This window comes from Xiphophorus hellerii, chromosome 8 (genome assembly GCF_003331165.1).
Source record: "Xiphophorus hellerii strain 12219 chromosome 8, Xiphophorus_hellerii-4.1, whole genome shotgun sequence".
Lineage (NCBI taxonomy): Eukaryota > Metazoa > Chordata > Actinopteri > Cyprinodontiformes > Poeciliidae > Xiphophorus > Xiphophorus hellerii.
Genome location: NC_045679.1, coordinates 6,545,972 through 6,561,541, shown reverse-complemented (window position 1 = coordinate 6,561,541; position 15,570 = coordinate 6,545,972). Strand labels below are relative to the sequence as shown.

At 38.8% G+C, this 15,570-nt stretch overlaps 1 long non-coding RNA gene across 1 annotated transcript; it reads right to left on the bottom strand.

Moving 5' to 3' along the window:
• Positions 1-12,188: 12,188 nt before the first annotated feature.
• Positions 12,189-13,084, bottom strand: LOC116724617 (uncharacterized). Its single transcript, XR_004340166.1, has 3 exons — positions 12,826-13,084; positions 12,689-12,744; positions 12,189-12,533 (listed from the first exon to the last, which is right to left on the bottom strand). It is a non-coding gene; the product is annotated as an uncharacterized LOC116724617 (long non-coding RNA).
• Positions 13,085-15,570: the final 2,486 nt, after the last annotated feature.

Genomic DNA, 15,570 nt, shown 5'->3' with positions numbered 1-15,570 from the left:
GAAGAACATTTCCAGGATTAAAGGACTAATGTCTCAGCCAGATCTAGAGAAACTCATCCATGCGTTTCATCTTCAGTCATATTGATTATTGCAACAGCGTCTTCACAGGTCTGTCCAACAAATCAATCAAACAGCTGCAGCTGATCCAGAATGCTGCTGCTCGCGTTCGCACTAAAACCAGGAAGGTAGAGCACATAACACCAGTTTTAAAGTCCCTCCACTGGCTCCCTGTAGCTCAAAGAATAGACTTTAAAATACCGTTGCTAGTTTATAAATCACTGAATGGCTTAGCACCACAATACATTAAAGATCTGCTGTTGTTGTATCAACCTTCCAGACCTCTCAGGTCTTCTGGTTCTGGTTCTGCTCTGTATCCCCAGAACCAGAACCAAACGAGGAGAAGCAGCTTTCAGCATCTATGCACCACAAATTGGGAACAAACTTCCAGAAAACTGTAAAACAGCTGAAACACTGACTTCTTTTAAATCTCAACTGAAAACCCACCTGTTTAGAATTGTATTTGAAATGTAATCAATTACAAATTTATTGATGGAACTTGACTTAATGATTGATTCTATATTGCATTGTGATTCTGTGTTTGTTATGATGTAAAGCACTTTGAAATGCCTTGCTGCTGAAATGTGCTATACAAATTATGGAGGAAAATTATGGAAAATTTGATTGATTGATTGATTGATTGATTGATTGATTGATTGATTGATTGATTGATTAACAATCAATCCAAGTGATCGGTATCTGTGATCGGCAGTGATCGGACCTCATGGTGATCAGAACCGGCAGGAAAAACCCTGATGGGAGCGTCTCTACCCAGGAGTAATATGATGGTTTAGAAGTTCATTGAAATCTTTTCCGTTTTGAAAGAAGCTCACATTTGGGGAACTTGTGAATGATTACATTATTTATCATACTTGGTTCTGCTTAAAATAATTCAATTCAACTGAATTATTCTATTGTCATTATTGTTCTAACATTTGGGAGATTGAACATTTCTGTTTTTATTAAGCTTTTAAAATAAAACTTTAAAAAGTTCAGAAAATAAAATCAATCTACTGAACATTCTGATTTTATGAGGATCTGTTTGAAATGTTTGTAACAAAGTTGATTACTGCATTAATTTTTATGTGAATTAAATTGGTGTGTTTAATTTGTGTTTTTTGTAATGTACTGTTACTGGATGTAATACTATTTTTATTTTTTAAAGGATTTTGACCCGTTTACTGGCCGACATTTATTCTATAAATCATTTGGTGACCAATTAAAAAGTAAATGTATTGAACTAAAAATGGAATATCTAATTTCTGGAGCAGAAATATTAATCACTAATACAGTTTCCTCAAGTGACTGGAGATTATTTATTTTTAACACAGTTTGATGAAATGGTGAAGAAAAATATAAGACAATTATAAATGGAACTGGTTCATTTTTGGGGAAAACTGTCATAATTGTCAGAAAAATACAAAGAAAATTAAAAACTTTGTTTTTAAACACCTTCAGTAAAATTAAAGTTATAAAAAATGTTTAATAAATGATGGAAAATACTTTATTTTAAGATAAATCACGGTCGCACCACATGACATTTTTTAAGACCACAGCCGAATCATATTGATAAAAAACCTCTGAAAACGTCTCATTTTAATTTTAATTATAATTTCTGTGTGCACAACATTTCAAATGTTGTAATAATTGCAATGGATATACATATTTTTAAATGTTTAATTTCCCCTGATGGAAATCCTGATACGTCAACGACCCTGAAACAGACGTTCCTCCAAAATCTCAGTGATTTCCTTTTCTTCAGTCTTGCATCCACATCAGCAGAAAGAGGTTTTGAAAGCACTGAAATATCAGTAGCAATAATTTCAGCATTTAAAAGCTCAAATCTGACTTCATCTAGTTGAGTATCAAGTCCTTGAATGGGAGGTTTTAGACTCCTGGGTAGTTTGAGCAGTGAATGTAACAAACAGCCATTGATAGAAAAAGTTGCTGTTCCTGTAAATGAAGTGAACATGACAGTTTGATTTGATATGTCAGCCTCCTCTCCATCAGTACAAGAGGCTACTGATGGATCTGATGATCCAGAGCAGTGCTTGCTTCAGAGTCAATACATTTAATCAGGTGGGATTTTCCACTTCCTGCTCCACCGTTGACATAGAAGTAAAATGGATGAGGTTTCATAGCACAGAAACACTGAATACACCAGTCTCTTACTGCATAGAACACACAGGCCTGGTTCTGGTTCTGGTTCAGGTTCTGATCAATTGTGCGTAACACAGCTGGATCAATTGAAGGCTGTTCCCTGATGACTCTGACTTCTGTTCCAGCATCAGACTGATGACTGTAGTCGGGGGCAATATCCTGTTCTTTGTCCTCATCAGAATATCTCTCAGATTCTCATCACACTGTAATCTTACAGCTTCAGATTCAGGAGCAAGAATCCACCATTCATCAATCACATTGTCTCTGTTTTGTTCTCCTTCTTCCACTGCACTCTGAATCTCCTCACAAAAGTTTCTCATATTTGTCTGTCTGTCTTAATGCTTTTCACAGACTCAATGTCCTCAGAACAAGGAAGTTGTATGCAGCCAGAATAGTAGAAGAACTGATAGGTTTGGGACCATCATAATGTTGAAATAATAATAGTGCTGACTGAATACCAAAATGAATTAGCGGCATTTTAATGCTGGCTGAAAAAAAGAGCCAAACAGACAAGAAGGTGAAATCAGTGACAAACAGGTCTCCACAGCAGAGAGATGGATTACGGCACTCTTCCTCCTCCTCCTCCTCCTCATCATCATCAGCTCACACCTCAACTGAGTTCTGATGGGTCGGTTCAGATGGTCTCTGAAGATCAGACACCAGAACAGAGGCGGATCAGAACCAAAGCCAGCAGCTCTGCTGAAGCTCAGGAGAACTCTGAGTCCAGATGTGGACCCTGGTCTCCTCCAGAACCTCCTCTGTTCTGCTGTGGAAGAACTGTGTGGCTTCAGTTCTGCAGCAGGACCTTCTCAGCTGCAGCAGAAGAAGAAAGGACTTCCTGTGTTCAGGTTGGATAGAAACCTGGATATTTTTCTAGCTTGTGGCTCTGCTTCCAGCGTAGATGTTCTCCAGGGTTCTGATCTGGATCTAGTGGACTGTAGAGCTCATCAGGTTTCCTCTCATCCACTTTGAGATCTTCAGCCTCCTTTAGATTCAACCTGAAGCTTCTTCTGACGGAGCTGCAGCTAATATTTAGCATGATGTTTATTATTCTAGCCTCAGTGTTCTGTTCTTCATGTGACTCCACTGAATCCAACTCTGATGTCGTCCACTTCAGAAGTGATGAAGATCCATTTTTTTTTCTCTTCCTGCTCATTTCTTTCCAAAGCTCCCATTTTTTCCAGGAGGATCTTCAATGTTCTCCAGCTCTCTTTAGATGATGAAGGAACTCAGACTGACTCCACCCGGCTGGTGCTCCAGGTGAGCAGAAACAAACAAACCCTAAAGTCATTCATGTCCTCATAAATGAAAACTTAGAACTGGTTCTGGTTCTGATCACTTTTTACCGTCTCTGACATTCAGCTCTGAAGAAATGAAGAGACCACTGCACTGAACCTCATTGAAAACCTCCTGGTTATTCACCAAATATTGATTTCTGATCTCTTCTTGAGTTAATATATTAGTATTGTTGTTTCTAAATAAACTTGTTTTCTTTGCATTATTTGAGGTCTGAACATCTGTTTCCTTATTTTCACCATTTCTCATTTTCTGCTAATAAATACTTGGAATTTCTGAGAAAAGTTGTCATTAGTTCATAGAATAAAAGAACAAAGTTCATTTTACTCAAACATTTATGTATAAAAAAGTAAAATCAGAGAAACTGGTCATTTTAAGAGGTTTCTTAATTTTTTCAAGAGCTGTATTTGGATATTTTAAAAATCACTTAATCTGTTATTAACAACCAGACAATATGCAGGTAAGAGTTTCACCAGCACAGGGAGACAAACCCCCACTAATGAAGAGTTCAGTTGGTTCCAAGTTATAAAAGGTTCTGGTTCAGTTGGTGTTGAACAGAACCTGGATCAGCAGAATAACAGCGGATCCAGATTTATGAGAAGTGATCCTGTCTTCAGACGTCAACAGAATAACTTTCCTCTGACTCCCAGTCAGTCTGACCAGTCAGACCAGTCTGGGCTCATTTCTCCTCATAACACTTTCAGTTTAAACTAACCTGTTTATTTGTGGCACCACTCTGGATCTACCATGGTTCTGTTGGGTCTCAGCTTGTTGTTCAGATATTCTTCATCAACTCTTTGGATAATTTGAACAAAATGTAAGTTTGCTTTGTTTCCTACTTGAACTTTGTCATCAGGATATTCCTGCTTGTTTCTGCTCTCTGATGTTTGGAGAAAATGTTCACTTCTGATTTCAGCTAAAAATCTAAAATCTGCTGTTTGAAGTTCTCTGCTGAACAGCTGGTTTTATTTATTTTCTTCTCTGAACAAACTGATTCTTGGTTTTATTTCCTGGAATCAAACTCTGGTCTCCACCATTAAATTCAGAAAGTCCTGTTGCTTCTTTTAAAAATAAAATAATGTTATTTTTAAAATATGTTTAATTCAATCGGAATATTGAATTGTTAATATTTGACAGAGCAGATAATCCACTTGTAGAGATTAATAATTAACTAACTAAAATACTTCCTGTTCAGGTTGAATCAGTGAATGTAAATGTTGCTCCATGTCTCCATCTAGTGGACGGATAGTAGAAGTGCAGCAGCTGATGGCAGCTTCCTCTGCCTCTCTGCTGTCTGACTGCATTCACCTGACACTGATATGAAGCAGAGAAGAAGAGCCAATCAGAGGAGGAGCAGCTGATCTTTTTCCAGCTCTAATGATGTAAAGGATGATCAGAGTTGATGTGCAGATGAATGATGTGTGTTTCCTCTGCAGGTGAAGGTAGAAAGTGTGTGTGAGCTGATGTGAATTCAGCAGCATGGATCAGTGTGAGGACAGAGAGGAGGGAGTCCCTCCCTCTAAAACCACTCTGTGTGGGGAAGATGAGAGCCAGAGCAAAGGTCAGAGGTGAGGTCACCATCTCTAACTGTCCACAGCCCTTTTCACACAGCGTTCACTATATCAGGCCAGAACAGACGTGGTGATGAAGCTGCTGCTGCTCCTCTTTGCTGATTAAGTTTTAATCATCATGTTTCTGTCAGAATCCATCAGAGACTCAAACCAGAACCAGAACCTGAACCCAGCTGTGTGTCCTTTAAGAGTGACATGTCAAAGGGTGGGCTCATTGACTTTAAATCTCCTGGATCTCCACCATCAGAGAGGTGAGCTATTTCTAACTGCTGTAACTGTTCAGTTTATATCTGTTATTATGACCATCCAATATTAATTTAACACACAAACACAAAAGGCAGAAGTGAATTTAATTTCTAGATTGATATTTGGATTGTTCTCTAAATCTAAATTTAATTTATTTTCCAGACAAAGTAATGCTGAAAGAAAAAGGCTTTTATGAATTAATTTTATGAATCCAGTTTCATCTCTGTGGTTCAAATATCATCCAACATAGTGGATTATTAACCATTTCCACAGTTAAGATAAATAAATATCTCATGTGGATATCTTTCAGAACCAGATGGTCTCTAACTGACACCAGAAATAAGCTACTGGGTCATTCTCTGAATTCGGTGCATTTTGTGTCTCACAGGTTTATCTCAAATATTTTCATATAATGCAACCAACATTTTTTTAAAAAAAATCAAGTATTGGAAATATCCATGTGTCTTGGTAATATAACATGCAAATATATTTTAATAATTATGTTTTGAAAGATTTGATGGCTTGTTGAAGCGTAGAGGTCAGCCAAATGAGCATGTCCCCACTGACCAATGTTAATTTTTCACTGAATATTAAACAAATGAAACTAACCAGTAACTGCAACTTATTTGTACCATTTTAAACATTTTAGGTATACTTTAATCTAAATAAAAGAAATATGAGAAAAATACATGAATTATTTATAAAATATCACTTTTTAATCATGTCCCTCCAGTTTTGTTTAACCCTGTAACAGCAGACCAATCCCTCCTTTTTATAAATAATGGCTCAGTCCAATTTCCTCAGCATCCTGGAAGTGACATCACTTAAGTTTTTTCCCTGCTCACACTGTAAAGAGATTTAAGTGTTAATATAGTTTCTTACCTATATTTGATTATTTTTATCCAAACATCGTCATTGTCAAGCTCAACCTTTCAACACCTTTAGGCATGTAAATGATAATTATTGTTGTTTGGGAAAAAGTAAAGAATGGTCTTTGAAACATATTAATTCTTGTTTTCATCATATCATATGTTGCTCCATAACCTAGCTAATGTGGACTTATGGCAACTTTTAGTAAAAATCTTCAACCCGTTACAGTCTGGTCAACTGTTACAATGGGTTCAACTGTTACTTGATACATTGTTATAATTTTTTTATATTAACAGCAAATATTAGACTAATATTTGTTGGACTGTATGCAAAGTTTAAAGAATGATTCAGAAACATAAAAAAGCCTGATTTAATGTTTATTTTAAAGTATATTTTTATGATTTATGAAAAGAGCTATTACATCAAGTTGCCATATTCTACTTATCAGTCTAATTATTATGATTCAAAATCATATAAGATATACATACAAGAAGTTATTTTAATCAAGGGACAGGTCATGTAAAAGGAACTGGAAGAATTAGTTTAATTATGTTAGAGTTTTACTCATAGAGGAATGAAATTGTCCCGTTATGGGGTTGAATTTAAAGCAACCTAAGTAACAAAGAAATTCTTAATACTGCTTGGGATTTCATGAATAAGGTGGGGAGACATATTTTCCTGGAGGTTTAAAGAGTCCTTCAATAGATGCAGTGATCAAAAACACAATTTATTGTGGTATATTTTTAAGTAATCTGAGACGCCAAAATGTACCGAATTCAGAGAATCACCCAATTACTGCTGATGAATAACGGGGACAAAAATGACCCATAATGAACTCACTTTTCAATCAAGACACAGAAACTATCATGATGACATGACCTTTGACCCACAGACATTTAAATGCATTTTCTTCAACTTAATTTTTCCAAATGAAACAGATTCATTTATTTAATCAAATATTAATATTGACACAGAAACACAAAGGCAGAAGTAAATTTAATTTCTAAGTTTATATTTGGATTAGTCTCTAAGTCTGATTAAACACAGATTAATGCTGAAAGAAAAAGTTTGTATGAATAAATTTTATGATTCTAGTTGAATCTCTGAGATTCAAACATCATCCAACACGGTGTATTATCAAACATTTCTACAGTAAAACTAAATAATGTCTCCTGTGAATCGCATTCAGAATGACATGTTCTCCAACTTAACATTCAGTTCTGATTGAAGCTCCATCAGATCCTCCTTGGATGGTCAGAGTGGAAATTATTCCTGGTTCTTCTCCATGTCAGAGCTCAACACTAAGATCACCAAACTTCTCTCAGTCATTTCAAACCAACATGTTGGTCTCAGAAACAAATCTTTCTGCTCTTTAAAGAAGGCTGGACATTATTCAGGAGGATCAATGATCAGGAACATGTTGGAGGATTGGACCGGTTCTGATGGGAATCATTTAGAACATCAAGTCGATGATCTGTCTGGTTCTGTTGTGTCTCACAGCTCTTTATTTTACAAATGGTCACAATAAAATTAATCTTTAAAACACAACTCCACAGAAAGTTTTTAGAGTTTGTTTTTTTTACCAGGTTCCATCAGAGTTTCACACAAGAAGAAGAACCAGAACCCAGCTGTGTGTCCTTTAAAAGCAACAATTCAATGGATCATAAGATTGACTTGAAATCTCCTGGACCGACATCATCAGAGAGGTGCGCCATTACTATTTGTTGTAACTGTAGAAATAGAACCAGTAAGAACTCAGATGTTCCCAGTTATATTTACAGAGAGGTTTGATCTACTATCTACAAAAATCAGCTGCTCTGTTCTATTGAAAACCCCATCTTATTTTCATCTCTGGGATGTTGATGATGATCTTCTGCTTCCTGGCTCCATGTCAGACTGTGGAAGACATTTCCATGACCTCCTCCATGTCCACATCACCTCAGATCTAGTCATCAGAACCTGATGGATGTCCCACACTGTCCTGAAGATCTGTGTGGACATAGCCTTCACTTCCACTGTCCTCAAGCTCTGGGAAACTGTCTCCACCAGCATCAGATCTGCTGACAGTGTGGACTGTTAGAAGTCCACTTTCAGTACCAACATTTTGAAATGTCTACTGGGTGTTTCTGGTGTTACTGGTCTCCATTGTTGTAGTTAATCTTCCACCTAACTTATTTGTATTATTTTTATGTGATGCTCTGTTTTTCTGCTTTATGGAATTTTAATGTCAAACTCTTGCTGATTCCATCTGTGAATACTGATGGATGAATATTTCCTGACTTCCTAATTGTTCCTGGTTCCTCCACAGAGTGGACCAGCAGAGCTCAGAGGTTCCCAGTGGTCCGTCTGCCCAGCAGAAACAAACACAGCTTGATGCTGTGTTTGACTCCATATTTATGGTCTGTATATGTACAAGAAGTACTTTTCCATGAGTTCTGTTCAAAGTCACCTTGATGCTGCACTTTGTAGACCAGAGGACTGTCAGTCTGTCCAACATCCATCTGGTGTTTGGCTTATGATGTTTCCTTCATCTATAATTCTGTTCCAGCTGCTGGAGGACAATATTGTCACTTTTGTGAAGAAAGAACTGAAGAAGATCCAGAAAGATCTGAGTCCAGATTACCCAGAATGTTCAGAGAGTCAGAGAGATAATGAGGTGCTGGAAGGTGATGATGAAGAACAGAGGAGGAGCAGCAGAGAGGCAGTGATGGAGATCACACTGAACTTCCTGAGGAGTATGAATCAGGAAAAGCTGGCTGACCGTCTGCAGAGCAGTAAGAGGATTTCTTCAAAGATTTGAAATGATAGATAAATTACACATTTACTGAAATTTGAAGAGATGGAATCACAAAACATCTTCAGAAGTGATGGAATCAAATTCAAAAAATGATTTTTTTCATATCTGATTATCGTTATTGTGTTAATTTAGGACATTTTGCTCCAGTTTGTCAACATCAACTTAAATCTGGTCTGAAGAAGAAGTTCCAGTCTGTGTTTGAGGGGATTGCTAAAGCAGGAAGTCCAACCCTTCTGAACCAGATCTACACAGAGCTCTACATCACAGAGGGAGGGACTGGAGGGGTCAATGATGAACATGAGGTCAGACAGATTGAAACAGCATCCAGGAAAACAGACAGACCAGAAACAACAATCAGACAAGAAGACATCTTTAAAGTGCCACCTGGAAGAGATCAACCAAATAGAACAGTGATGACAAAGGGAGTGGCTGGCATTGGGAAAACAGTCCTAACACAGAAGTTCACTCTGGACTGGGCTGAAGACAAAGCCCACCAGAACATCCAGTTCATATTTCCATTCACGTTCAGAGAGCTGAATGTGCTGAAAGAGAAAAAGTTCAGCTTGGTGGAACTTGTTCATCACTTCTTTAGTGAAACCAAAGAAATCTGCAGCTTTGAACACTTCCAGGTTCTGTTCATCTTTGATGGTCTGGATGAGAGTCGACTTCCTCTGGACTTCCACAACAAGGAGATCCTGACTGATGCTACAGAGTCCACCTCAGTGGACGTTCTGCTGACAAACCTCATCAGGGGGAAACTGCTTCCCTCTGCTCTCCTCTGGATAACCACACGACCTGCAGCAGCCAATCAGATCCCTCCTCAGTGTGTTGGCATGGTAACAGAGGTCAGAGGGTTCAATGACCCACAGAAGGAGGAGTACTTCAGGAAGAGATGCAGCGATGAGGAGCGGGCCAGCAGGATCATCTCCCACATGAAGACATCACGAAGCCTCCACATCATGTGCCACATCCCAGTCTTCTGCTGGATCACTGCTACAGTTCTGGAGGGTGTGTTGGAGACCAGAGAGGGAGGAGAGCTGCCCAGAACCCTGACGGAGATGTACATCCACTTCCTGGTGGTTCAGACCAAAGTGAAGAAGGTCAAGTATGATGGAGGAGCTGAAACAGATCCACACTGGAGTCCAGAGAGCAGGAAGATGATCAAGTCTCTGGGAAAACTGGCTTTTGATCAGCTGCAGAAAGGAAACCTGATCTTCTATGAATCAGACCTGACAGAGTGTGGCATCGATATCAGAGCAGCCTCAGTGTACTCAGGAGTGTTCACACAGATCTTTAAAGAGGAGAGAGGTCTGTACCAGGACAAGGTGTTCTGCTTCATCCATCTGAGTGTTCAGGAGTTTCTGGCTGCTCTTCATGTTCATCTGACCTTTATCAACTCTGGTGTCAACCTGATGGAAGAATCATTTACACTTCAGACAGCATCGCTATTTCATAAACCTGAACTTAAATATCTCCATCAGAGAGCTGTTGACCAGGCCTTACAGAGTCCAAATGGACACCTGGACTTGTTCCTCCGCTTCCTCCTGGGACTTTCACTGCAGACCAATCAGAGACTCCTAAAAGGTTTGCTGACAGAGACAGGAAGTAGCTCACAGACCAATCAGGAAACAGTTCAGTTCATCAAGGAGAAGATCAATGAGAATGTGTCTGCAGAGAAAAGCATCAATCTGTTCCACTGTCTGAATGAACTGAATGATCGTTCTCTAGTGGAGGAGATCCAACAGTCTCTGAGTTCAGGAAGTCTCTCCACAGATAAACTGTCTCCTGCTCAGTGGTCAGCTCTGGGTTTCATCTTAGTGTCATCAGGAAAAGATCTGGATGTGTTTGACCTGAAGAAATACTCTGCTTCAGAGGAGGCTCTTCTGAGGCTGCTGCCAGTGGTTAAAGCCTCCAACAAAGCTCTGTAAGGACACAGATTGTTACTGTATTTTTATAGATAGGAATCTGCTAATTATGAGATAAACATAAAATCATGTTTCAGTTTATATATTGGTGCATTTTCTTTTCACAGTGTCCCAATGTGGGTGGACACGCAAAAGAGAAACAGACTTTCTTTAGCAGCTAGAAAGACTGTTGAAAATTAAAGCAGCAAAATTCATCTGTGCTAAAATTGAAATTGGATTAAATTTGTTTGTTGTGTAATTTTATAATTATCTTTCCAATCACCTTGTTTCCTGTAATTCTGTCCTTTAAGGTTGGATGCCCAACTATAAAATTAATCAGTTCACACCAAACACATGAGCATGTGTAAAATAAGATAGTACCTTCATTGTCTAAGAGAAACCTTGTTGATTGGGAAAAAAATGTATTTTTTTAGAATTGTTTAATAACAGATTTTTCTCTCTGTCTCCTCAGACTGAGTGACTGTACCCTCTCAGAGAGAAGCTGTGAAGCTCTGTCCTCAGTTCTCAGCTCCCAGTCCTCCAGTCTCAGAGAACTGGACCTGAGTAACAACCTGCAGGATTCAGGAGTGAAGCTTCTCTCTGCTGGACTGAAGAGTCCAAACTGCAACCTGGAAACTCTCAGGTAACTCTGGGCTCTTGACAAATTGCTGCATCTTAGGTGCAAAAAGAAACATTATTACAGATCCCAGCAGTTGCTTGGTTTTCTTATTTATTCCACGTTACAAATCCATCCATCCATCCATCCATCCATCCATCCATCCATCCATCCATCCACCAGCGACTTCAGACATCGGGTTCTACCTCAATGTTCTCATATTCTCATCATGTGATGAATTGTGTGTCTGCAGATTATCAGGCTGTTTGGTCTCAGAGGAAGGCTGTGCTTCTCTGGCCTCAGCTCTGACCTCCAACCCCTCCCATCTGAAAGAGTTGGACCTGAGCTACAATCATCCAGGAGACTCAGGAGTGAAGCTGCTGTTGGCTGGACTAAAGGATCCACACTGGAGACTGGAAGCTCTCAGGTATGGAGGAACCTGCTGCAGGAGCAGAGAAGGTCTGATAGAGGAGGAAGAGGGAGAAATGTCTTTAGTCAGTCTGCTGGGAAACATTTAGTTTGAAGCTAAATAGTTAGTGTAACCCACATTGCGTTCAAGGATTAACAAGATTTTAAATAATCCGAATTAAAATTTATCCAAACAGTTCTTAAAGTCTAGCTAGGTTCGGCTACTGGAGGAGATGGCAATTTGTAAAGCACAGAGACAGTAAGATGGTGCAAATTGGTGAGTTGTATTTAGTATTTACAATATATATACAATATATATACACATTAGTCCATAGTTTAAAGGAAAAACAAGTTAAAGTTCCTTATACCAAGGACGTCCACCAGTCTTTGTTGACGATGAAAAAAAACCAAAATAATCCACTTCCTTCAATGGGGACTTGAGCTGATCCTCCAATTAGGTCGGAAGAATGTTCCCAGATGATAAGTCTTGTGTTTCGGTATCCTGTTTATTTTAGCTCGCCAGTCTGGTCAGTGAAACCAGACAATCCTTGCTATTGTCAAGATCCCTCCAGCCACTCCTTGCGCGAGGGATCTGCAACGCACCTGGCCTGTATAAACAGACCTAATTAATCAGTTACATGTGCAGAAGTTTCATAAGTAAATATAACTTATGCAACCAATATTGTTACGCAACAAATCAATATACAATCACAACAGGCTGGAAGACTAGTGCTAGCATACTAGCTCCCTACCAAACACTCACCAGTTCCCTCTTGACTAACCGTGATTCTTGCAACGTTTGGTTGAGTAATCACCCGGCTGCAAGTTAACAGACATACACGATTGAAAAATAGACAATAGAGATCTGAAAACCTCTTCGGGAACAGACCAGAAGCCTACCTGCACATCAGAGTCCCGCAGCGTTTCCTGCCTAAGCTGCGATTTGCAGCCATATAAACTGTGCTGTCAATTTAGGACGCTGATGTGCAGCTGTCACATGACGTCAGAGCCACGCGAGAACACTATTGTTCTCGCCTGGTTGGTGTTAAATAAATTAAGGGGAAGAGGAAAAGATTTTTAAGTAAACCTTTAAAAAATAAAGCTAACAAAATGGAAAATAAAATAAATAAACTAAATCTAATATAGAAAATGATCCTGGTTACATTAGCTTGGTGCTCAAAGGAACAGCTTTTGGCAGTTGCTGCTCAGTTTTCCATCTCTGTATCCAAGCAGTTAAAAAGTGAAAGATGAAATCTGAGATTCTCTCTGCTTTGCTTCAAGCTGGTGTTTTCCCTCAAACCAGCTCTGATGCTGTTATTCAGCCTAGATTTCCACTGGACTCTTTCGTTAAAACTGACACTGGATTCATTTAGTTCATGGTGGATTGTAATATTGCTCTTGCCAGCCTCCTTGTTGTGTGTTGTTCAATCCTTCAAGACAGGAGAACCATCTACAAAATGATCCAGTTCACAATAAAAGTCAACATAAAAATATGTGAATCTTTCAATCTTTCCAAGAAGAACATTCTTGACTGGAAATAAAGAAATAAATATTTCTGAATTGTTTAATAACAGATTTTTCTCTCTGTCTCCTCAGACTGAGTGTCTGTAACCTCTCAGAGAGAAGCTGTGAAGCTCTGTCCTCAGTTCTCAGCTCCCAGTCCTCCAGTCTCAGAGAACTGGACCTGAGTAACAACAACCTGCAGGATTCAGGAGTGAAGCTTCTCTCTGCTGGACTGAAGAGTCCAAACTGCAACCTGGAAACTCTCAGGTAACTCTGGGCACTTGACAAATTGCTGCATCTTAGGTGCAAAAAGAAACATTATTACAGATCCCAGCAGTTGCTTGACGTTCTTATTTATTCCACATGTTACAAATCCATCCATCCATCCCTCATCCATCCGCCAGCAATCAGTTCAGACCTTGGGTTCTACCTCAGTGTTCTCATATTCTCATCATGTGATGAATTGTGTGTCTGCAGCTTATCAGGCTGTTTGGTCTCAGAGGAAGGCTGTGCTTCTCTGGCCTCAGCTCTGACCTCCAACCCCTCCCATCTGAAAGAGTTGGACCTGAGCTACAATCATCCAGGAGACTCAGGAGTGAAGCTGCTGTCGGCTGGACTGAAGGATCCACACTGGAGACTGGAAGCTCTCAGGTATGGAGGAACCTGCTGCAGGAGCAGAGAATGTCTGATAGAGGAGGAAGAGGGAGAAATGCCTTTAGTCAGTCTGCTGGAAAACATTTAGTTTGAAGCTGAATGTTTAATTTGATAATTAAATATTTAGACGCCTCATCTGGAGGCAGAGATCATTACCCAGTTTTCTGGAATATTCTCCAGACTAAGAACGGCTCACAAGGAAAATTAAAGAGTGGGATGGGTTTAATAGTTTAATAGGGACTCTGACTAAATTAATAAAATAAGTTCAGTTAGATTTCCATGATGATCTACTGATGGCAGAAAGGACTTTAAAACAATATTTGATGGAGCTCCAGACCAATCAACCCCAAGAAGCAAAGATGAGAAGAAAAGTAACTCCATGTTGGTCAGATGGATGTTTAAAAGTTATGGGAGAGAAAAATAAAGAACTTTAGATTTTAAACAAAACTCACAACTTTCAGGATTTAATAAAATATAAATTACATAAAAAGTGAAGAAAACTATTCATGAGGCAAAGAAAGAAAGTGAGAATTTTAACAGTTTCATCCATTTAGTAGCTTGATCTCCACCAGGGGGCGACATCTGGAAAATGATCCAAAGAATGAAAGGAATCAGGAGAGAATGGAAATCCCTTGTTTTCCAGAGGAAATAAAGAATTGCAGTGAATGATGGTGAAAAAGTAGAATTGTGCTCTGTTGACTGTGGTAGAAATAAAAAAACAATAATAAGACCTTTTAGACAGATCCAAGAAAAGACTAATGTGTTTAGGTTTTCAGTAGTTGGGAAAGCTTTTGGGATTGTTCAATAAAGTTTGGGGAAAATCCCAACGTCTTGGAAAAAGGCAGAGACCCGTCATGTTGGAAAACCAGGGAAATATCCATCCGACCAATCAGATTCCAGATCCACAGCTCTGACGTCACATTTAGGATAAATAATGGAATCGTGATAAGAGAAAGAAAAAGATTTTATTGATAAAGTAGAGGGATGATATCAGCCCATCAGATGGTTTAGAAGAGGGAGAGGAAGCATCATGGGACTGCAGAGGTCCTTCACCTGATCCTGGTTGTTGGGACAAGAACTTTGTTACTGAACTTAAGGACATTTTTCATGTTTCTGTACGTAGGTAGATTTAATGGTGGGAACTTTTACTCCACTACATTTTACAGTATCTGTACTTTCTACTTCACTACATTTCTATAAAGCGTTGCGTTACAAGTTACATCCAAGTCGCTTTGCGCTTTTTGATTTGTTGGTTAGTTTGAAAGTAATCAATGATTCTGGTGCCGCCTTTGCCTCCCTGATATCATGAACTGCTAGCTTTCAAAAATTCACCATCAAATCTGAAAAACATATCGAGGAAAGTTAAGCTGCTAAACGCTGTCTGAGTTTTGGGTGTTAAATTGATTTAGGTTAGAGAAGTTTTATGTAATCTTACCAAGCTTCTAGTTTAAATCGACTGCAATAAATAAAACAATTAAATAGTTGTAA